General features: G+C 39.1%; 1 pseudogene; it reads right to left on the bottom strand.

Annotated features, from left to right (window-relative positions):
- Positions 1 to 442: 442 nt before the first annotated feature.
- Positions 443 to 24,048, bottom strand: LOC132640382 (uncharacterized acetyltransferase At3g50280-like; annotated as a pseudogene).
- Between the last annotated feature and the right edge of the window lie 261 nt (positions 24,049 to 24,309).

Genomic DNA, 24,309 nt, shown 5'->3' with positions numbered 1-24,309 from the left:
ATCAAAGATCAAGTGAGTCAGAATCTATTTCAAATTTTCAATATCGGTGAGGTAGTATTAGTATGAGATCAGCCCATATACTCAGATTGACATTAGGTTGACGCCTATGACTTGCAAATTGATATCAGCATTTGCTGCAATTGATCTTTGATGAGTCTTATTTAGACCGAATACTATTATCTTTTCTAGCTCCATTCATAGAATCTATACGTAATTTATGACATTTATTACCCAGCGATCCTTAGCATTAACACCTAACTCGCAGTGAATACTAAAATTGCAAGGGAGAATCTTAATTAAGAGAGCTTATTGCGTTCATCCGTGACATTGAACCAAACAATCAAAGCAGATCTGATCAACTCACTCGGGAAAATTAATCAGCGTAACCTTGATTGAGGGATGCGCTTGGTGAGCTAAAATGTTCTTGTTTTGTATCTGCCGCGCATATTGTGGTGAATCATTAATCAGTGGAATGATACAGAGAAACCTCTTCATCCCTGCTTTCTCTGAAGAGGGTGAATTATATTTTAACCAAATGATGATCATCAAACTCAATTAAATTAATCACCACAAATACAGGTTGAGTAAAATCACAATTGAACAGCAGCTACTATGTTACACCCTCACGGCCTCACCCCACAAATCACAATCCCGCTTCCAAAACACAAAGCTCACCATTTAACCCATCCCAATTCAAATAGTACTACTAATTAGAATTACTGTTTTCAATAGCCAGTAACATACTGCATGAACTCTGTGTCCAACTCAAGGCCTTCCATTGTTTCAGGCGATAACACCACCTCTAAATCAACGCTCCCTCCTCCTTCTCTCCCCGGAAACGCTGATATCTTCCCATCAAACTTATTCGCCCGACCACTCCGTACGGCTACTGGTCTGCCCCATCCGAAATCATTATCATACATTGGAAACCTCGGCGAGCTCCCCATTGTTAGCATCGCTCCGTCAAAATTCCCCAACGGGAAACACCGTGGGTCCCTCTCCCAATCCTCTAAAAACTTGCTCACCATAACATCATTCACATTCTTGTTCAATTGCTCCGCACGCCAATGCAGATTGTTAGATAAAACATCCCCTGATGATGCGTAAGTTGGAATGCTCTGAATTGCGTTGCCAAAGTATAACGGATGTAGCTTCGGGTGGAAACGGTGATGGCAATTTATGTTAGGATTTAAATCTCAAATCCGACCTTTGTAAGCAGGTTCCCAGGAAAGATTGGAGGGTCACAGCTGGACCACTTAAATACCAACCTCCTTAGACAGAACCTACTTACGCCGTGATGTAAGCGAAGAATAAATAGCACACACAGATTTATACTGGTTCACCCTCAATGTGAGAGCTACGTCCACGTTGCTGCTGCAGATCTTATTAAAGAAGAAATATTACAAGTGTTTACAACACTCAACCTCACAACCCCAATCCCAATTACACTCAAGAATTTTACCACAGAAAATTCTCTCAAAGACCTTCTCTTACTTAGGCCTTTCACTAAGAGTATTTCTCTTAGATTTTTTTCTCTCTTGGGATGTGTATAGCAAATGATCTTAATGATATCTTACAAATGAACCATAAGCTACCTATTTATAGGAATGAATTTCCTATGATGAGGTAAGCGCTTACATCACGACTATTATGAGGTAAGCGCTTACATCACGACTATGTGAACAAAAGAATTGACTTGTTTGGCCAATTCTACACCTAACAAATCTCCCACTTGAAGACTAATTTTAATTTGTCTTCACACTTTGATCGATGCAGCAGCTCTTTCCTACTTTCATACTTCGTGCAGGCCAACTGAAGTTGAGCATAGCTTCAGTTTGTCTATCGTCACTGCCTTTGTCAGCATGTCTGCTGGATTCTGACTCCCTGCGATCTTCTCAAGCACCAGCGCTCCATCTTCCAAAGCTGATCTAATGAAATGGTACCGGAGTTGTATGTGCTTCGTTCGAGCATGGTAAACCGGGTTCTTTGCCAAATGAATGGCGCTTTGGCTATCACAATATAACACACTTCCCTCGTGGTCCTGATCCAATTCCCGCAGAAAAGATTGTAGCCACATCATTTCCTTTGTGGCCTCCGTCACAGCAACGTACTCAGCCTCACAACTAGAGAGAGCTACTATCTTTTGCAACTTGGAAACCCAAGAGATTGCAGTACCTCCGAAGGTGTAAACATACCCGGATGTGCTCTTTCTGCTATCAATATCACCACTGTTGTCAGCATCAACATACCCTTGCAATCCTGTTTTTGATTTTCGGAAATACAGAGCTGAACTCGAGCTGCCTTTCAGATATCTGAATATCCACTTCACAGCCTCCCAGTGTTGCTTTCCCGGATTGCTCATAAATCGGCTGACAACTCCCACTGCATGTGCAATGTCTGGCCTTGTACATATCATTGCATACATAAGACTACCGATTGCAGATGCATAAGGTATCTTGTCCATCTGCTTCTTCTCATCCTCGGTTGTCGGCGACTGATCCTTTGACAACCGAAAGTGTCCAGCCAAGAGAGTGCTGACTGGCTTGGCATCATGCATGTTAAACCTTTTGATAACTTTCCTCACATATTCTTCTTGTGAGAGTTTGATGCCCTCCTTGCTTCGGTCGATTCTCATCCCAAGGATTTGCTTTGCAGCTCCCAAATCCTTCATTGCAAACTCTTCCGATAACCCTTTTTTCAACCGATCAATCTCCTGTAGGTTTGCTCCTACGATTAGCATGTCGTCGACATAGAGTAGAAGTATCATGTACGAGTATTCAAATGTTTTGAAGTAACAGCAGTGATCTGCCTCGCACCTTGAAAAATCAGCTTTCTTCATAAAGCTGTCAAACTTTAAATACCACTGTCTTGGAGCCTGTTTTAGTCCGTACAGACTCTTTTGAAGTTTGCACACCAGATTCTCCTTTCCTTTGATTTTGAATCCCTCCGGTTGTCGCATGTAGATTTTCTCGTCTAGATCACCGTGAAGAAATGCAGTTTTCACGTCCATCTGTTGCAGATGTAGATTTTCCTTTGCTACCAGCCCAAGAACAGTTCTGATAGTCATCATCTTGACTACAGGAGAGAAGATCTCTGTATAGTCAATGCCTTCTTTCTGTTGAAATCCCTTTGCAACCAATCTTGCTTTATAACACTTGCTTCCACTGGGTTCTTCCTTTATCCGATAAACCCATTTGTTTTGCAATGCCTTTTTATCCTTTGGCAACTCGGATAATTCCCATGTATGATTTGCCGATAGTGAATCCATTTCATCCTTCATTGCCAGCTCCCACTTAGTCAATTCATCGACTTGCATTGCTTCTTCATAACATTCCGGCTCCCCTCTATCAGTGAGTAGAATGTAGTTGAGGGATGGAGAGTACCTGTGAAGCGGCTTCCTGATCCTGGATGATCTACGCAGCTCTGTGATTGGTGTTGACACCCAATTTTGTCCCGCCTCTCTGCCAAAATACCTATTTTAAGCTTCTAATATATTTTTGGAAAATAAAAAATATACATTATGTTTACTATAATTATTAGCCTCTTATCAATACCGACACTTTATTATTCTATTATAATAATAATAATAATTATTATTATTATCATTATTATTATTATTACTATTTATTAATATTATTATAATTCACAGTTCTTATCATTTCGGCATTTTACCAGCTTACGCATTTATCTTTGCATAATTAAATAATAGTATTTATTTAGTGCGGATTTTCAAAGAAAAATAACATATATTATTACACGGCTATTATAACACCATATGATTTTATTACCCGAGTCTAATAATCACACATTTGTTTTTGGTATTAAGTAATATTTTGTCACCCTCGGTATATTCATTAATTAAAATGGGTCTCTTATTCAAATTTAGAAGTCAAACTATTTCTTGCACTCAGTCCGTATTTTGACTTACCGGACCCCAAATCAAAGTCCGATTAACTCCTAAATATATTTGGACTAGTCCATATCTCTTATCTCAATTTTTAGAATAATTCGTGTTTTAATTTATTAGCCTATTCTCTTAATACCCGGTCTAAAAAATTGACACAGTCCACAAATGGACCGGGTCTGACTCGTTTTACTCAAAATAAGGGGAACCTTTTAGGGTTTCCCTCATTTTTCTTCTTCCGCCTCATCACCTCCTCTCTCTCCCTTCCTCCACCGCCGCTTCCCCTCTCCACCGCTCTTCCATCACCGCCATCTACACCATCACACCCCACTACACCCATACCGCTATTTCTTTCTCCAACTCCACCACATCTGTCACCCCACTTCACTGTTCGCACCCATACCTCTCCACCTCCCCATCGCCACCCCATCACTCTCTCTCCCACGCCTCCACTACACCCCTGACACCCCACTTCCCTCTGCTCCCTTCGTCTCCCATCTCCCCCACGTTACCTTCTGTCACTCCACTTCACCACGTTACTCCCACGCCTTCCTGTTCCCCACGCCACTGTTGCCCCCACTTCGACGCTGTCCCCGTTTCCTCTTTCTTTCTTCAATACAAAGGTCAAAAGACCTATAAATGGTGGTAGGGTTGAATCGAAAAAGGGGGATTTTTTGGGATTCAGGAAGCTCCCCAAGGATTGAAACCTTAAAATCGAGAAAACCCCCAAAAGAACGAAATCCTTGATTCTGAAAGTTTCCTAAATAACTGATTTTCGGTTCAAGGAATCCTTTGCAAAGTAATTTCTTTTAGCTGTCACAATATCCCGAAAACATCGAATCAAAAAAAAATATTTAAACAATTTTTTCGTCTACTCTGCGTTTGTCGCGAATTCGAGTCTCGCGGCATCAAATTTGAAGTGTTCGAGTGTAAATCGAAGACTCGCACCTACTTCGCTGCGCCCGAAGAAGGTAACCTTTTCTCTTTAAACCATTTTGCTCATAGTCTGGTCTACATATGTGTGTGCTCTGTTTGGCGTTTTAGAGGAACTCGTCTTAATTTGTCTTGTGTACTGATTTTATTTTTCCTGTTTATTATGTGTTTGTTAATGTTTGTGATTGATTGTTAAAAATAATGGCTAGTTTAGCATTGTTAGCAGCTTTAGCATTATAAGTCTGTTCTGTTTAGTTTAATATAGTGTCGTTTGCTTATATGTCAGTTTAGCTGCTATTGAATTATTATCTTAATGTAGTCCAGTTTTCAGTCTGGTGTTAATTTTGGTCGTTATGATTTGTCTTTAAATATGTTGTTAGCTCTTATGTGAGTTTGGATATCACTAAACCATGTGTTTATGGATGCTGTCTAGTACCTTATTTGAATGATGCTCATGTTTAATCCATTTTAGTCATGTATTCTCATGTGATCAGGTCATGCTTAAATGATAATTTCCTCACATGCCTACTAGTTTTGAGCCTAAGTTTGCCTGTACATTTAACTGTTGTCACTTGTTATACTACATGTTTGTTAGTATGTTTATTAGCTGATAGTTTCGTATACCCTGTTTGGTACAATAGCATGCTTAAAGATCAGTTCGCTATGAGGTTCTCTCTTGCTCGACCCTTGTTTGAGTTTAAACCATTACAAAGGGGAACTCATTAATCCATGTATCTTGTATGCGATTAAGAGTATTTTTTTATTGCGCATGATACATGTCTACTGCTTTACACGAATTAAAACTGCTTGCATCTCACCATTAATAGACTTTAAAGTTAAAATATATACAGGTTTGTTTAGGACCTGTCTGAACTAGGACTTCGAATCATTTTGTGATAGTTTGTTGAATAAGATTTCACTAGTAGATGGCTAAATAATGGATTCTCTTCTTTTCCAAAAGGGTCAACATGGTTCTTTGAAACTGTTTGGATTGCCCTATGTTCAGTTAACTTGTTTGCATTACGTTTGATTAACTCCTGTAAAAAATGAGTTTCAAAATAAAGGATGAGACTAGGAAAAGGGTTAAGTTCAATAATGTTCTTGTTGTTTGATTTTCTCGGTATGATTTGGTCTTCTTAGTCCTAATTTCTCTTTTATTGTCATCTGGACACATCATTTAATTTAGATTGTTGTTGGATGTGGTTCCTAATTAGCTCGAACTGGATAGCGACTCTAAATAAGCATGCTTATAGTCTTTTTTTTTCCCTGAATCTGTTTGTTGGTATTTTTGTGTTTTTTTTCCGAATCTATTTTGTAAGCATTCGTGAGGAAATTGCATTCCAGTTGTGTGTTATTAAAAGACAAAGTTGCTGACCCATTTTGATATTCTTCAGCAGTGTATTATCTAAATTAAAAGAACATCCCTCTTACATAAAAGGTTTTAAAATGTACCTCCAAGTTTAAAACAGATTTTTATCATATGATCTTTTAACAAAGGGTACAAGTTTCTTCGATTAGCAAATGTCGTGATTCTGATTTCATCGCTAGATATAACGGAAGTACGTTGTATCTTCTATACTTGTTCGAAATTTCATACGCTTTCACATCATAGGCATACATAGTATGTATACATAATTTACTGATTTGTTTCAAGTTTGCGTTTTATATGGTTAAACTTACTTATTGATCATGTATTAATCCTTTTCTTTCGTTTTTTTTATGCATGACTATCGCGTACGAGTTCGCTCGGACTCGTCTCCTTCCACATTGGGCGTTGGGCCAAAAGCCCAGCATGATCTCTCTCTGTCCAGCCCCCTATCCGCAGTGAAAAAATGAATTCTAGGCCAAGCCCAATAGACGTGAACAGCCCACAGCATGTTTAAAAAATGGGCTGAGCCCACTCCCATCAGCAGCCCAGATTACAGCAGTCTTAAAAATGGGCTGAGCCCATTTAACTTATTTACTCCTCTATTCTATCTTTTTTGCATTTTAATTTGTATTATGCAACTAACTCTTTGCTTGTTCTGTTAATTTAGATAAACCTTAGCAGAATTAGTGGGTTAGTTGAATGGGACGGGTAGTTAATATTTCATTTTGTTAGAATACTTGATTTTTTTTTATAGCATACTCGGAGTAAAAGGAATCATGTTTGGCTACTGTAGAATATCGCTTTGAGAAATGTCACTAATATGCAAACATGAACTCTAGTATATGTTATAAATAGCTCTTCAAGTTTGGAATCAACCATATATTTTTTAAATTAAGCATAGTTAATAAAGGGTAATGGAAAAGAGAAAGAAAACTCCATCTTGTCTAAACTGCAAAATCAATTCGTTTCAAGTATTAAAACGTCGCAACCTGCATTTTCTTCTGTTTATGTGCAAATTATTATATTTTGGCAAATTTATTTTAAATAACACTTTTTAAAGCCATAGCAATATTTATAAGATTATTTCTTTTAAATAGCATTATCATATTTTTAAAAGCAATAGTAACATACGTAAGTTTATTTCAAATAACCTTATCATTTAAAGCTTTAGAAATATTTACAAACCTTATTTTTAACAGCTTATATTTTCCTTTTTAAAACATTAGCCCTATTGCAAACCAATTTCTTAAAATCCAAATGCCACATTTACATCTTTAATTTTAATTAATTAACCTAAGTTTGGTCGGATAACCGTAAGTTAACGGATTCTAAAGGATGCCTAACCCCTTCCCTTTAGGATAATATAGAGCCCTTACCTAGAATCACACTGGTTAAGCAGACTATTAATTGAGGTTTAGTTTTAACTTTGCCTTAGTTAACATTTAGGTGTCCTAATTCACCGTTAAATTAATTAGGTGGCGACTCCTTAAATAAAATAAACAGGAATCACCAATATGTCATACCCCTAAATCGACCCGGTTAAAATGGGGTGCGACAGCTTGGCGACTCTGCTGGGGACTTTAGGCTCTAACCATAACAACTTAAGTTAATAAATAATTTGTGAGATATTTTGTTTGTTTTATTTTATTTTGCCTGTATTGTAGTTTTATATGATTTCAAGTATTATTGTTCCATTCCTTATATGCATTTTTTTTGTTCTATGTAATATGTATATTACTGCTTTCCTTAAATTGGCATTCCGTTTCATATTTCCTCCACTCCTGGAAAATTCACACATATTCACACACTTAAAGCGGCTTCGCAGTTTGCGCCCGTGCACTACTAAATTACCCCTTTAGTTGGATTGGTCTTGTGGATTTAGTCGATCGGCGGTGCAGTCGACGGCCACGGACTTTCCACTTCCAAGTTGTCCGCTTGGGGGAGCCTTGTGTCATAGGAAAACCATTCTTAGTCTACCCAGGTAGAGCGAAAACCAAAACCTTGTAAGGACATGCATCATTTTAAACCTAGGAAGCTTAATACCCTTGGTGTATTAAGTTCATTAGTCAACCTTACCAAATGTCCAAATGAGTCTATGACTCTAAGTGACACTACTCACTATCTATGTGCATTATTTGAAGGACAAATATGTGGAATATGTGGACCTAATACTCTATAGATAAATATTTCAAGGAAACTGACATTTTGTTGCAGGTTGCCGTGGAGCATTAATTAATGCCGGAGGTTGAAGACAACCAAAGGAAATTAGTGAAGTTGAAGTATTAGATATCTTAGGTTGATTTTGAGATGTATTATTGGCATGTAATAATTTTTATTCTTGCAAATTACTTTTAGGAGGAGTTGTGGAATAATACATAAAAGACATGTTTGTCCTTCAATGTTCGTTAGGCCTACCTCTGGCATAAAGAGGTCCCTTGCATTATAAAACGCGATGTATTATGTGCAATAATGTGTTTATATGCAATAATATTATCCTTACCGTATACTGACTCATTTTCTTTTTTCTTTTTTTCTTGTTTTATCTTTTTTCTTTTTAAAATTTATTTTTCAAAATAAAAAGGTTGACTTGTGCTAAAGGGGAACTGGCGGAGCATCCATATTTCACACGGTCTAGAGCCAAAAAATCAGACTCTGACTCATCACTAATCATCTGGTTAACTAAAAAGACTTGTTCTAAAATGGAGCAAAGTTTGATCAATGCAACCACTTCATCTGAGTCATCTCTTAGTTTACCGATCACGAGTGATCCCACATCCTCCAAAGAATCAGAAACACATTTGGAGACCATTGCTCGTCTGGAGCGACGAGTTGCCGAACTAAGTCATATGGTACTTCACAACCGGTCATTTTCTCAAACGCCACCACATATGACTCCATCTCATGGGGTTCGTCAGACTTTGCCTATGCCACCTCCATTCCCAAATTTGGACGAATTTAACCAAGCAAATTATTTTACCACTTCTCAGCCAGTTCGCTCCGAACACCTCACTCAAAATGCTCCCCTTTTATTTACAACCACCTCTTCAAAAACTCAGTTCATACCGCCGGCACATGATGTTACCAATACACATCAAGTTCCGCCAGTATATACTTATACCACAGCTCCACCCATGACACAAATCCAGGGACAATGTCGCACAGATGTTGATCATTATGTCGAAGTTGAAAATGAGGCACGGTCAATTAATGATGAAATGATAAATAGAAAGCTCAAAAGTTTGGAGGATGCCATGAGAAGTTTGCGTGGACTTGGTAGTAACCAAAGCGTGAGATATGAAGAATTATGTGCATTTCCTGAGGTAGAATTGCCACCAGGTTACAAGATTCCAAAATTTGAGAAGTTTGATGGGTCGGGGAACCCTTTCTTCCATTTGAAGGTCTATTGTGAAAAGTTGATTGGTGTGGGGAAGAATGAAGGGATAAGAGTCAAACTATTCAATCAGAGTTTGAGTGGAAAAGCCTTGGAGTGGTATTCTAAGCAAGATACAACCAAATGGCGTACTTGGGATGATTTGGCAAATGCTTTTGTGGATCACTACAAGTTTCATGTTGAGATCACTCCTGACAGAATCTCAATTACAAAGTTGAAGAAGAAGTTCACCGAATCATTTTGAGAATATGCTATACGGTGGAGGGAAGAAGCATCTAGGGTACACCCACCCATGGAGGAGACAGAAATGGTTACTTTCTTCATTCAAGCACTAGAACCGGAATACTATGAACGTTTGGTGACAATGAGTGGGAAAACTTTTGCAGAAGTGATCAAAGCTGGGGACATGATCGAAGATGGCATTAAGACAGGGAGAATAACGAGTCTTGCGGCTTTGCAGTCTACTAGTAGGGCTATACAAACAGGTACTCTCGGAAACGGAAAGAAAAAAGAGAAAGAAGCAGCATCGGTAATGGCTTTGGGAAACACATCATACCACCATCAACGACCCCCGCGATACCAGCCTAACGCTCACCACTCACAATATTTCCAATATTCTCCACATCCCTACGACCAAGCTTTGTCATCTTACCAACCTCAATCACCACAAATATCCTACCCTGTTTACAACACACAACCAGCATATCGAGCTGCACGACCACCAACATATCCAGCTCCACCATCACAAACTCATCATCCAAACAATGCATCCGCACCTCGCCCAAATAAACCATTTCGCAATTTCACACCATTAGGAGAGCCACTGAGCGTTGTTTTTGAAAGGCTGCAAGCTTCAGGCTTAGTATATCCTGTGGAAGGTAGAATTCCAGATCCATTACCCAGAAGCTTTGATCCCACTAAAACATGTGCATATCATTCGGGGGTAAAAGGCCATTCCACTGATCGTTGTTACGCATTGAAGCATAAGGTTGAGGATCTTATTGAAGCAAAACAGATCACGGTCAAACCACCAACACCAAATGTGGTTAACAATCCACTCCCGACCCATGATGGGGCCACGATAAATATGATTGGAATAGATGAAAATGTTGACGACCCAGCCGAATTTATAGTGCCTGTGGATCGTGTGGAGGATCATGATTTTGTAGCCGTTGCTTCTCCGGCTGTAGTGGTAAGGGGTTGTGTGCCTGTCGAGATATTAGGAGCTTCATCAATACCTGTGGAAGTAGTTCGAGCACCAAATCAGTTGCCAGTGCTCGATACAAAAGCCGTACCATGGAATTATCAACAAACTGTGATGGAGTGTCGAGGAAAGGACACGATCACTGACAAGGTTAAGACGTCAGGAATGACAAGGTCTGGGAGGTGCTATTCTCCAGAAGAACTAGTTAGATTGGGGCAACTTAAGGAAACCAACGTACCTCCCAAAAGGGTCGTGACTGAATTCGAAGCAGAAGAATTTCTGAGGAAAATTAAAGCTAGTGAGTACTCAGTTGTGGATCAGTTGAAAAAGACCAATGCTCAAATTCCTATTCTCTCTTTGCTTTTGAGTTCAGATATGCACAGAAATGCACTGTTGAGGATTTTGAATGAAGCATATGTTCCAAGCGAAACAACTAGTGAGGCGTTAGCTGGGATGATTGAGCGCGTGCTTGACAGTCATCGAATCAGCTTCGATAATGAAGAATTGCCGCCGGAAGGATGCATGCATAACAAAGCACTCCATATAACTGTCAAGTGTCGTAACATGTTTGTGGCTAAGGTATTAGTTGATGGGGGTTCTGGACTCAACATCTGTCCATTAACAAGTCTGAAGAAGATCGGATATAATGTTAGCGAGCTCAAGACCAGTGATATGAATATTCGAGCATTTGATGGGGCTCCAAGGCGTCCTATTGGGGAAATAGAGTTGAAAGTGTTGATTGGCCCTGTTGAATTCATTATGGACTTTCAAGTACTTGATATTTCCACGTCATACAATATGCTGTTAGGTAGGCCGTGGATTCATCTGGCTGGGGCTATACCATCTACTTTGCACCAAACTGTCAAATTCGAGTGGGATCAACAACAAATATGTATACATGGAGAAGGAGACACGTCTTTCTATATAGAGCAATCCACTCCATTCATCGAGGCAGAAGGAGGTTTCGACGGAGCAGCTTACCACGCTTGGGAGGTTGTGAATGTCACTAAGGAGAGTGAAGTATGTCAAACTCAAGAGTTCAAAAGATCATGCGCCGCAATTATGGTTGCAAAAGAAATGGTGAGAAATGGGTACCAACCTGGATTTGGGCTAGGGAAAACACTAAATGGGCGGGTTGAGCCAGTCGTTCTCCCTACGCAACAGTTTACATTCGGTTTGGGATATGAGCCAACTGAGGAAGAAGTGAAGAAAGCACGAAAGAATAAAAGGAAGGAGGTTCCATTGCCAAAACCTATTCCTACCATTGATCAAACTTTCTCAAAACCTTCAGATCTGATTGTTGAAGTTGCCTATGATGATATCGTGGAGGGAGTCAAGAACCTGTTCGTGGAAGATGAAGATGATCATGCTGCGATAATCAAAGACTTTGCTGAAATATTGACTTTATAGGCTGCTGAGCCAGGACCTGAGTTGCAAAATTGAACTTCTATCTTAGCCCCGGTTCGTCGGGAGTTTCAGTATTTTCAGTTTAAATTTTCCTTTTGTAGTAGGCCGGAGGCATCAACTAGAACATTTAGTTCCTTTTGTCATATTGCCTCTATGTTTTGTTACGGCCTTTTTAAATTAAGATTTCTGTCATTTTGTTTGTAACGAACTACGTTTGGCCTGACTTCCTGTTGGATACGTAGGCAGCCCATATCGGGTTCGGCCACTCTTTTTAAATCATTTCAGTATCTTTGTTTGTGGTTGGAACTACGTTTGGCCTGACTTCCTGTTGGATACGTAGGCAGCCCACATCGGGTTCGGCCACTTTTTCAAAATATTTCAGTGTTTTGTTGTATGGGTGGAACTACGTGTGGCCTGATTTCCTTTTGGATACGTAGGCAACCCATATCGGGTTCGGCCCCCCCTTTATTAAAAAACAAAACAAACTCAAAAATCTTTATGTTCATCACGAACTACGTCTGGCCTGATTCCTTTGGGGATACGTAGGCAACCCGAGGCGGGTTCGGCCCTTCTATTTTGAAATTTTTTAGTTTGTCCAAACGTTTTGGTTCCTATAAAATACATAAGGATTTTTATACAAAACTTGGTCTTCCCCACCGCTTAAATTCATGTGTCTTAGTATCTTGAAACTGAGACAAATTTTTGAAATCGGTCAAATCATTTTCAAAATTTTTTCATTACAACTTTCTCACTTTTCGATCGTTTAGAACCAAGCGTTTCCAGGACTTGAAACTGGGACAAATTTCGAAGTCGGTCAAATCACTTTCGAAAACTTTAATTATAAGTTCTTATTTTTCAATTGTCCAGAATCAAGCATCTCTAAGACTGAAACTGGGACAAATTTTTAGAAGTAGCATAAAAATGGTCTTAAACAAAAGTCCATCCATATTTCTAAAATGTGAGTAAATTCAAAAATCGAGTCTTCTTAATCATGTTACATATTAGAGCCACTAAGTATTTCCTTTCAAAGTCATCCAAATCTCATTACTTTTATTTTCAAAATACATTTTTTTTTATAACTGAAACTCCCCGGCAAAGCAAGATATGTGGTGAGACATCGAAGAACGTGGACGCGACCGAGACAAAAGTCAATTCAAGGGCCAAGTTCCCCGACATGCACAAGTCAACCAATTTTCTTTTAAACTCACAATTTTTCTTTGTTGAGACAGGTCCAATTAACATGAACACGGTGCATGTATTAAATTATGGGCGTGATCAAAAAGTTAACTTTCTTCAAAATGCAAATACTCTTCAGCGTGGATGCAAAGGTAGCTTATGCCGAACGGTGGGCGTCGTTCCACTCATCACGAAATTTCAATTGCAACAGTGGACACAAGTTCATCTTGTCAACCAAGGGCTGTAAGTATAATTCTTTTAGACCCAGCTATTGATTCTTATCACTAACAGTTGTTTTAGCTCGTGACATTCATCGATGGATCGAATACATATAATCATGGACACTGACCTTGATCACCTGTTATTGGTTAGAATTCCTCAGTTTCGTCATCACTTCATACATGTTCAAATCATTATCAAATTCTTTTAGAATGAAGTATGTTAATAAGATAACAAGATCGAAATATTGCATCGTATATCAAATTGTGGGGGTTAATATATTTAACTTCCGTCACAACGGGACATGGATTAAGATGTGGATATCTTTTTACAATACTATTTCTAAAGTGGACGTGGATTTACATTTACATTGTGGATGCGAGCATGGAAGTGGAAATAGAATTATATTACAAAAAAAAAAAATATACATATAATTGTAGAAAGTGGATACAGATTTATGTTTTCGAAAGTAAAAGTGAATTTATTTTTGCGCCGTATATTGCAGACGTGAAAGTAGATGTAAATTTACTGTTGTACCGTATAATACGTATGTCAAAGTCGACGTGGATTTATATTTTGTACCGTGAAATGCGGACGTAGATTTATATTTTGAACTGTGAAAGTGGACTTGGATTTATTTTTCTGCACCCTGAAAGTGGATATGGATTTACATTTTTGTACCATGGGAAGTGGACATGATATAGGCACCCACCTTAAAATGCGGGTATTTCAATGTTCAATTCAGGCACCCACCTTAGAATGCGGGTATTTCAATGTTCAAATTAGGCACCCACCTTAGAATGCGGGTATGTCAATTTCCAATTTAGGCACCCACCTTAGAATGCGGGTATTTCAATGTTCAATTCAGGCACCCACCTTAGAATGCGGGTATGTCAATTTCAATCTAGGCACCCACCTTAGAATGCGGGTATTTCAATGTTCAATTCAAGCACCCACCTTAGAATGCGGGTATGTCAATTTCAATCCAGGCACCCACCTTAGAATGCGGGTATTTCAATGTTCAATTCAGGCACCCACCTTAGAATGCGGGTATTTCAATGTTCAAATTAGGCACCCACCTTAGAATGCGGGTATGTCAATTTCCAATTTAGGCACCCACCTTAGAATGCGGGTATTTCAATGTTCAATTCAGGCACCCACCTTAGAATGCGGGTATGTCAATTTCAATCTAGGCACCCACCTTAGAATGCGGGTATTTCAATGTTCAATTCAGGCACCCACCTTAGAATGCGGGTATGTCAATTTCAATCCAGGCACCCACCTTAGAATGCGGGTATTTCAATGTTCAATTCAGGCACCCACCTTAGAATGCGGGTATTTCAATGTTCAAATTAGGCACCCACCTTAGAATGCGGGTATGTCAATTTCCAATTTAGGCACCCACCTTAGAATGCGGGTATTTCAATGTTCAGTTCAGGCACCCACCTCCGAATGCGGGTATCTTATATTTCAAATTCAGGCACCCACCTCCGAATGCGGGTATCTTATATTTCAAGTTCAGGCACCCACCTCCGAATACGGGTATCTTATATTTCAAGTTCAAGCACCCACCTCCGAATGCGGGTATCTTATATTTCAAGTTCAGGCACCCACCTCCGAATGCGGGTATCTTATATTTCAAGTTCAGGCACCCACCTCCGAATGCGAGTATCTTATATTTCAAGTTCAGGCACCCACCTCCGAATGCGGGTATCTTATATTTCAGTTCAAGCATCCACCTCCGAATGTGGATTCAACTTTTGAAACGGGGGTTGCAAGTGTAACTTCTCCAACTCTGGCTTATTTACTTATATTTCTTTATTGATAACAATTGTTTTTAGCTGATGGCTTTTGACAATATCGAAGTTGGCATCACACATCAAATCGTGGAACTTTTTCTTCGGCAGCGAACTGGGGCAATTCGTCGGGAAAGACAATCAGACTTCCCGACACGGGTCAAAGATCTACCTCGAACACTCGTCTCTAATCACAAGTATTCTTTTGCAATTCAATCTTCAGAATTCTCAAGTTTCTATCACAATACCCAGTGTTATCATAATTCAGCACTGAGACAATATTTTGCAAGTATCGCGTCAATTGGGTTCACGTGTCGTAATTATCCCAGAACTACACTCGACCTGATTCTCGTAAAGCCCGAGATATGTATGCAACTCAGAGACCGGAGTTCGGTCGTAATCCTCTCAAGTTTCCTTTAGCCGGGACAAAATAGGCTACTGAGTCAACGTCTTTGCCCGACAACTCTTTTCATCATTACCGGGCAAAGAGGGACAAGTTGTTGACACCCAATTTTGTCCCGCCTCTCTGCCAAAATACCTATTTTAAGCTTCTAATATATTTTTGGAAAATAAAAAATATACATTATGTTTACTATAATTATTAGCCTCTTATCAATACCGACACTTTATTATTCTATTATAATAATAATAATAATAATTATTATTATTATCATTATTATTATTATTACTATTTATTAATATTATTATAATTCACAGTTCTTATCATTTCGGCATTTTACCAGCTTACGCATTTATCTTTGCATAATTAAATAATAGTATTTATTTAGTGCGGATTTTCAAAGAAAAATAACATATATTATTACACGGCTATTATAACACCATATGATTTTATTACCCGAGTCTAATAATCACACATTTTTTTTTGGTATTAAGTAATATTTTGTCACCCTCGGTATATTCATTAATTAAAATGGGTCTCTTATTCAAATTTAGAAGTCAAACTATTTCTTGCACTCAGTCCGTATTTTGACTTACCGGACCCCAAATCAAAGTCCGATTAACTCCTAAATATTTTTGGACTAGTCCATATCTCTTATCTCAATTTTTAGAATAATTCGTGTTTTAATTTATTAGCCTATTCTCTTAATACCCGGTCTAAAAAATTGACACAGTCCACAAATGGACCGGGTCTGACTCGTTTTACTCAAAATAAGGGGAACCTTTTAGGGTTTCCCTCATTTTTCTTCTTCCGCCTCATCACCTCCTCTCTCTCCCTTCCTCCACCGCCGCTTCCCCTCTCCACCGCTCTTCCATCACCGCCATCTACACCATCACACCCCACTACACCCATACCGCTATTTCTTTCTCCAACTCCACCACATCTGTCACCCCACTTCACTGTTCGCACCCATACCTCTCCACCTCCCCATCGCCACCCCATCACTCTCTCTCCCACGCCTCCACTACACCCCTGACACCCCACTTCCCTCTGCTCCCTTCGTCTCCCATCTCCCCCACGTTACCTTCTGTCACTCCACTTCACCACGTTACTCCCACGCCTTCCTGTTCCCCACGCCACTGTTGCCCCCACTTCGACGCTGTCCCCGTTTCCTCTTTCTTTCTTCAATACAAAGGTCAAAAGACCTATAAATGGTGGTAGGGTTGAATCGAAAAAGGGGGATTTTTTGGGATTCAGGAAGCTCCCCAAGGATTGAAACCTTAAAATCGAGAAAACCCCCAAAAGAACGAAATCCTTGATTCTGAAAGTTTCCTAAATAACTGATTTTCGGTTCAAGGAATCCTTTGCAAAGTAATTTCTTTTAGCTGTCACAATATCCCGAAAACATCGAATCAAAAAAAAATATTTAAACAATTTTTTCGTCTACTCTGCGTTTGTCGCGAATTCGAGTCTCGCGGCATCAAATTTGAAGTGTTCGAGTGTAAATCGAAGACTCGCACCTACTTCGCTGCGCCCGAAGAAGGTAACCTTTTCTCTTTAAACCATTTTGCTCATAGTCTGGTCTACATATGTGTGTGCTCTGTTTGGCGTTTTAGAGGAACTCGTCTTAATTTGTCTTGTGTACTGATTTTATTTTTCCTGTTTATTATGTGTTTGTTAATGTTTGTGATTGATTGTTAAAAATAATGGCTAGTTTAGCATTGTTAGCAGCTTTAGCATTATAAGTCTGTTCTGTTTAGTTTAATATAGTGTCGTTTGCTTATATGTCAGTTTAGCTGCTATTGAATTATTATCTTAATGTAGTCCAGTTTTCAGTCTGGTGTTAATTTTGGTCGTTATGATTTGTCTTTAAATATGTTGTTAGCTCTTATGTGAGTTTGGATATCACTAAACCATGTGTTTATGGATGCTGTCTAGTACCTTATTTGAATGATGCTCATGTTTAATCCATTTTAGTCATGTATTCTCATGTGATCAGGTCATGCTTAAATGATAATTTCCTCACATGCCTACTAGTTTTGAGCCTAAGTTTGCCTGTACATTTAACTGTTGTCACTTGTTATACTACATGTTTGTTAGTATGTTTATTAGCTGATAGTTTCGTATACCCTGTTTGGTACAATAGCATGCTTAAAGATCAGTTCGCTATGAGGTTCTCTCTTGCTCGACCCTTGTTTGAGTTTAAACCATTACAAAGGGGAACTCATTAATCCATGTATCTTGTATGCGATTAAGAGTATTTTTTTATTGCGCATGATACATGTCTACTGCTTTACACGAATTAAAACTGCTTGCATCTCACCATTAATAGACTTTAAAGTTAAAATATATACAGGTTTGTTTAGGACCTGTCTGAACTAGGACTTCGAATCATTTTGTGATAGTTTGTTGAATAAGATTTCACTAGTAGATGGCTAAATAATGGATTCTCTTCTTTTCCAAAAGGGTCAACATGGTTCTTTGAAACTGTTTGGATTGCCCTATGTTCAGTTAACTTGTTTGCATTACGTTTGATTAACTCCTGTAAAAAATGAGTTTCAAAATAAAGGATGAGACTAGGAAAAGGGTTAAGTTCAATAATGTTCTTGTTGTTTGATTTTCTCGGTATGATTTGGTCTTCTTAGTCCTAATTTCTCTTTTATTGTCATCTGGACACATCATTTAATTTAGATTGTTGTTGGATGTGGTTCCTAATTAGCTCGAACTGGATAGCGACTCTAAATAAGCATGCTTATAGTCTTTTTTTTTCCCTGAATCTGTTTGTTGGTATTTTTGTGTTTTTTTTCCGAATCTATTTTGTAAGCATTCGTGAGGAAATTGCATTCCAGTTGTGTGTTATTAAAAGACAAAGTTGCTGACCCATTTTGATATTCTTCAGCAGTGTATTATCTAAATTAAAAGAACATCCCTCTTACATAAAAGGTTTTAAAATGTACCTCCAAGTTTAAAACAGATTTTTATCATATGATCTTTTAACAAAGGGTACAAGTTTCTTCGATTAGCAAATGTCGTGATTCTGATTTCATCGCTAGATATAACGGAAGTACGTTGTATCTTCTATACTTGTTCGAAATTTCATACGCTTTCACATCATAGGCATACATAGTATGTATACATAATTTACTGATTTGTTTCAAGTTTGCGTTTTATATGGTTAAACTTACTTATTGATCATGTATTAATCCTTTTCTTTCGTTTTTTTTATGCATGACTATCGCGTACGAGTTCGCTCGGACTCGTCTCCTTCCACATTGGGCGTTGGGCCAAAAGCCCAGCATGATCTCTCTCTGTCCAGCCCCCTATCCGCAGTGAAAAAATGAATTCTAGGCCAAGCCCAATAGACGTGAACAGCCCACAGCATGTTTAAAAAATGGGCTGAGCCCACTCCCATCAGCAGCCCAGATTACAGCAGTCTTAAAAATGGGCTGAGCCCATTTAACTTATTTACTCCTCTATTCTATCTTTTTTGCATTTTAATTTGTATTATGCAACTAACTCTTTGCTTGTTCTGTTAATTTAGATAAACCTTAGCAGAATTAGTGGGTTAGTTGAATGGGACGGGTAGTTAATATTTCATTTTGTTAGAATACTTGATTTTTTTTTATAGCATACTCGGAGTAAAAGGAATCATGTTTGGCTACTGTAGAATATCGCTTTGAGAAATGTCACTAATATGCAAACATGAACTCTAGTATATGTTATAAATAGCTCTTCAAGTTTGGAATCAACCATATATTTTTTAAATTAAGCATAGTTAATAAAGGGTAATGGAAAAGAGAAAGAAAACTCCATCTTGTCTAAACTGCAAAATCAATTCGTTTCAAGTATTAAAACGTCGCAACCTGCATTTTCTTCTGTTTATGTGCAAATTATTATATTTTGGCAAATTTATTTTAAATAACACTTTTTAAAGCCATAGCAATATTTATAAGATTATTTCTTTTAAATAGCATTATCATATTTTTAAAAGCATTAGTAACATACGTAAGTTTATTTCAAATAACCTTATCATTTAAAGCTTTAGAAATATTTACAAACCTTATTTTTAACAGCTTATATTTTCCTTTTTAAAACGTTAGCCCTATTGCAAACCAATTTCTTAAAATCCAAATGCCACATTTACATCTTTAATTTTAATTAATTAACCTAAGTTTGGTCGGATAACCGTAAGTTAACGGATTCTAAAGGATGCCTAACCTCTTCCCTTTAGGATAATATAGAGCCCTTACCTAGAATCACACTGGTTAAGCAGACTATTAATTGAGGTTTAGTTTTAACTTTGCCTTAGTTAACATTTAGGTGTCCTAATTCACCGTTAAATTAATTAGGTGGCGACTCCTTAAATAAAATAAACAGGAATCACCAATATGTCATACCCCTAAATCGACCCGGTTAAAATGGGGTGCGACAATTGGCGTCTGTTCATTTGTTTCAGAATCAGCACTTTCATCAGCATCTTCTCGGATTGTTTGTTCCTCTGCCTCGGTTGTACCTGGCTGCGGCTCAGGTGCCGGAAAGTCCCTCAAATCGACTATTTCCGATTCCTTGTCCTGACATTCTGAATTCTTTTGCAGCTTGTCTTTGTACAGTACCTCTTCGTTAAAGACAACATTCCTGCTTCGGATGATCTTCCGATTTTGTTCATCCCAAAATCGGTACCCAAGCTCGGTGTCACCATAGCCAATAAAGTAACACTTCTTTGATTTTGGATCAAGCTTGCTTCTAGCCGTATCATCATTATGAACATATGATAAGCAACCGAACACTTTCAGAAATGAAAGATTTACCTTCTTGCCACTCCAGACTTTTTCTGGAATTCTGAAATCCAAGGGAACTGATGGTCCTCGGTTAATTAAGAAGGTCGCGGTATTGACTGCATCTGCCCAGAATGTCTTGGGCAGTCCAGAGTGTATTCTCATACTCCGAGCACGCTCGTGCAACGTTTGGTTCATTCTTTCGGCTACTCCATTCTGTTGCGGTGTTCCAGGAATAGTCTTCATCATCTTGATCCCATTATCGGCACAGTACCGTTTGAAATCACCATCAGTGTATTCTCCGCCGTTGTCGGACCTTAAACACTTCAACTTGAGGTTTGTTTCATTCTCGACCATGGCTTTCCATCTTTTGAATACACTAAACACATCGGATTTATTTTTCATAAAATAAACCCATACCTTCCTGGTTGAATCATCAATGAAGGTCACGTAGTAGTGTGATCCTCCAAGGGAGGGTACATTGGTAGGTCCCCACACGTCTGTGTGCATCAATTCCAGCTTTTCGACCTTCAACTCTCTGCCTGCACTTGAGAAGCTTACTCGCTTTTGTTTTCCGAGAATGCAGCTCTCACACGTATGAAGGTCCACCGTCTTCAGCTCCGGAATTAAGCTATTTGTCACCAACAGCTTCATCCCCTTCTGGCTGATATGCCCAAGCCGACAATGCCACAAATCTGTCTTCTTTGTGTTGTCAACCACAGCAACAATATCACGACAGCTATCCGTCATGTAGAGAGTGCCAATCTTCTTTCCTCGGCCAACTACCATAGCACCTTTCGCCACCTTCCAAGACCCATTACCAAAGTTGAGATCATATCCCTCATCATCAAGCTGACCTACTGAAATCAGGTTTCGCATCAGCTTTGGAACATGTCTAACTTTTGTAATCTTCCACGAGGATCCATTTGACATCTTCAAATTAATGTCTCCCGTGCCAACAACGTCTAGCGGCTCTCCATCGGCTAAATAAACTTTGCCGAGATTCCCAGCCACGTAGTTTGTCATTATATCATGATGTGGGGTGGTATGAAAGGACGCTCCTGAGTCAAGCACCCAAGAGTCTATCGGGCTGTCAACCAATAGCAACAACGCATCGCCAATGTCTTCCGTAGCAGCGTTGATTCCAGCCCCCTTGTTGTCCTCCTTCTTTGGCGCCCTGCAGTTCTTCTTGAAGTGACCTGGTTTTCCACAGTTCCAACACTCATGTGTTCTTCCTGGTCTGGATTGACCCCTGTCATTCCTTGACTTCGATCTGCCCCTATTTCGGTTGTAGTTTCTGTCATAATTTCTGCTTCTGTTTTCAACATTAAAAGCAGAACTCGTCGATGCCTCTCCCGAATCTGTCCTGCGCACCTCCTCAGCAAGGATACGATCCCTAACATCGTTGAACTTTAGTTTGTCACTGCCGACAGAATTACTAACCGCTGCTCTCATTGGCTCCCAACTATTTGGTAGGGATGCCAACAAAATTAGAGCTTGTACTTCATCATCGAAATCAATTTTTACCGATGACAATTGATTTACAATGGTATTGAATTCATTTATGTGTGCAGCAACATGAGCATTTTCCATCATCTTTAGATGAAATAGTTTCTTCATGAGAAATACCTTATTATTTGCCGAAGGTTTCTCATACATGTCAGACAATACCTTCATCATATCTGCGGTGGTCTTCTCCTTTGCCACGTTGTGAGCAACGTTCTTCGACAGCGTCAGTCGAATGACTCCCAGAACTTGTCTGTCGAGGAGATCCCAATCTGCTTGTTTCATCTCCTCTGGTTTCGGACTCAGATGTTCATGAAGCTTTCTGCCATATAAATAATCTTCAATTTGCATTCTCCAGAACGCAAAATCTGTACCATCGAATTTACCGATGTCGTGCGTCGTACCATCTTCGCCTCCCATCGTTTCTAAATCACAACACAACCTGTTGCTCTGATACCAGTTGTTAGGATTTAAATCCCAAATCCGACCTTTGTAAGCAGGTTCCCAGGAAAGATTGGAGGGTCACAGCTGGACCACTTAAATACCAACCTCCTTTAGACAGAACCTACTTACGCCGTGATGTAAGCGAAGAATAAATAGCACACACAGATTTATAGTGGTTCACCCTCAATGTGAGAGCTACGTCCACGTTGCTGCTGCAGATCTTATTAAAGAAGAAATATTACAAGTGTTTACAACACTCAACCTCACAACCCCAATCCCAATTACACTCAAGAATTTTACCACAGAAAATTCTCTCAAAGACCTTCTCTTACTTAGGCCTTTCACTAAGAGTATTTCTCTTAGATTTTTTTCTCTCTTGGGATGTGTATAGCAAATGATCTTAATGATATCTTACAAATGAACCATAAGCTACCTATTTATAGGAATGAATTTCCTATGATAAGGTAAGCGCTTACATCACGACTATTATGGGGTAAGCGCTTACATCACGACTATGTGAACAAAAGAATTGACTTGTTTGGCCAATTCCACACCTAACAATTTACAGCCATTCTGAATGTCGTCATTTTCGAAGATGGGAACTTCCTTGCACGTGTCACCGCACGCCAGAGCAATGCGCAAAGTGATTGAAATGATGAAATCTCAGCCGTTGGGTTTATCGTCTCTGTTTCTGTTTTGATATAAAATTTCAGGGGATCGTTGCTCTGTTTTTCCATCAATTCAACAATGTTAATTTCTCCGCCAAAATTCAAATTCTGATTGTTGGTCTTTGCTTTGAGTCTTAGAATCGATTCCCTTTTGAAACTAAATATCCGTTCTCTCAATGGGGCATCACCCGCAAAAGTGACTTTGGGGCCATCAGCTGGTAGTTTTAGCACAGCGTTTGAGATCAATATTGAATTACGGGTAAAATCAGGCTGCCTTAAAATCCTTTTCACACCTCTACTCACCTCGGCGAAAGTATTAAAAAAGTTCCAAAAAGATATCCCGTCTGTAACGGAATGATTGATGGCGCATCCAATGAAGACGCCGTCAGCTAATTCCGTCACTTGGATGGCAAGAAGAGGGTTAAAATGGCCTTGATAGCTCAATTTTTGATCAAACGGAAAGAACTCTTTGACATGATGAGGAACATCAATGGAGCCTATGACATCGCGAATGTAAATGTGAGCGGCTGTAGCATGTACAAAATCAACGCCAGCGTCGTTGCAAGAAATGTAGACGTAGCCATCTTGGTCGGTAATGAACCGACCGGCTAAGGGAGGAAAGTGAGTGAGGGTTTGAGAAAAGACTGAGTTTAAGAAGGGAAATGAGTTGGGTGATGGGAAAAGGAATGAGTTGGGTGATGGCAAAAGGAGGACGGGTAAAGAGAGCACCTTTCTGAATGTGGTGAACAGAAAGCATTGGAAGATCGGAAACAGAGTGTTTGAGATCAGGAAGTGAGGATTTTTGGCAAGGAAAAATGGTGCATTTGGAGACCAAAGTCGTAGCTGCAGAAGGCATTGTTAGTTAATTTGCAGTGGCAGCTTTGTACTACTCAGCTGTAGTGTTATTTTACTTCGAATGAGGAGTGAAAGCTGCTAAAGATGAAGTGAGAGTAAGAAGAGGGGCTCTATATAGGATATTCATGTAACCGGATTCATGTATTTGGGAATCTGACAATTGCTATCTTGATGATTGTTGATAAGTTTGAAACACGGGGGAAGTTGACCCAATGTTCATTTTTTTTTATTATTTCAATTTTGGGGACTGATACCTTAAAAT

Source organism: Lycium barbarum, chromosome 5 (genome assembly GCF_019175385.1).
Source record: "Lycium barbarum isolate Lr01 chromosome 5, ASM1917538v2, whole genome shotgun sequence".
NCBI lineage: Eukaryota > Viridiplantae > Streptophyta > Magnoliopsida > Solanales > Solanaceae > Lycium > Lycium barbarum.
Note: the sequence above shows the minus strand (reverse complement) of the source record. Positions and strands in the feature narration are given on the sequence as shown.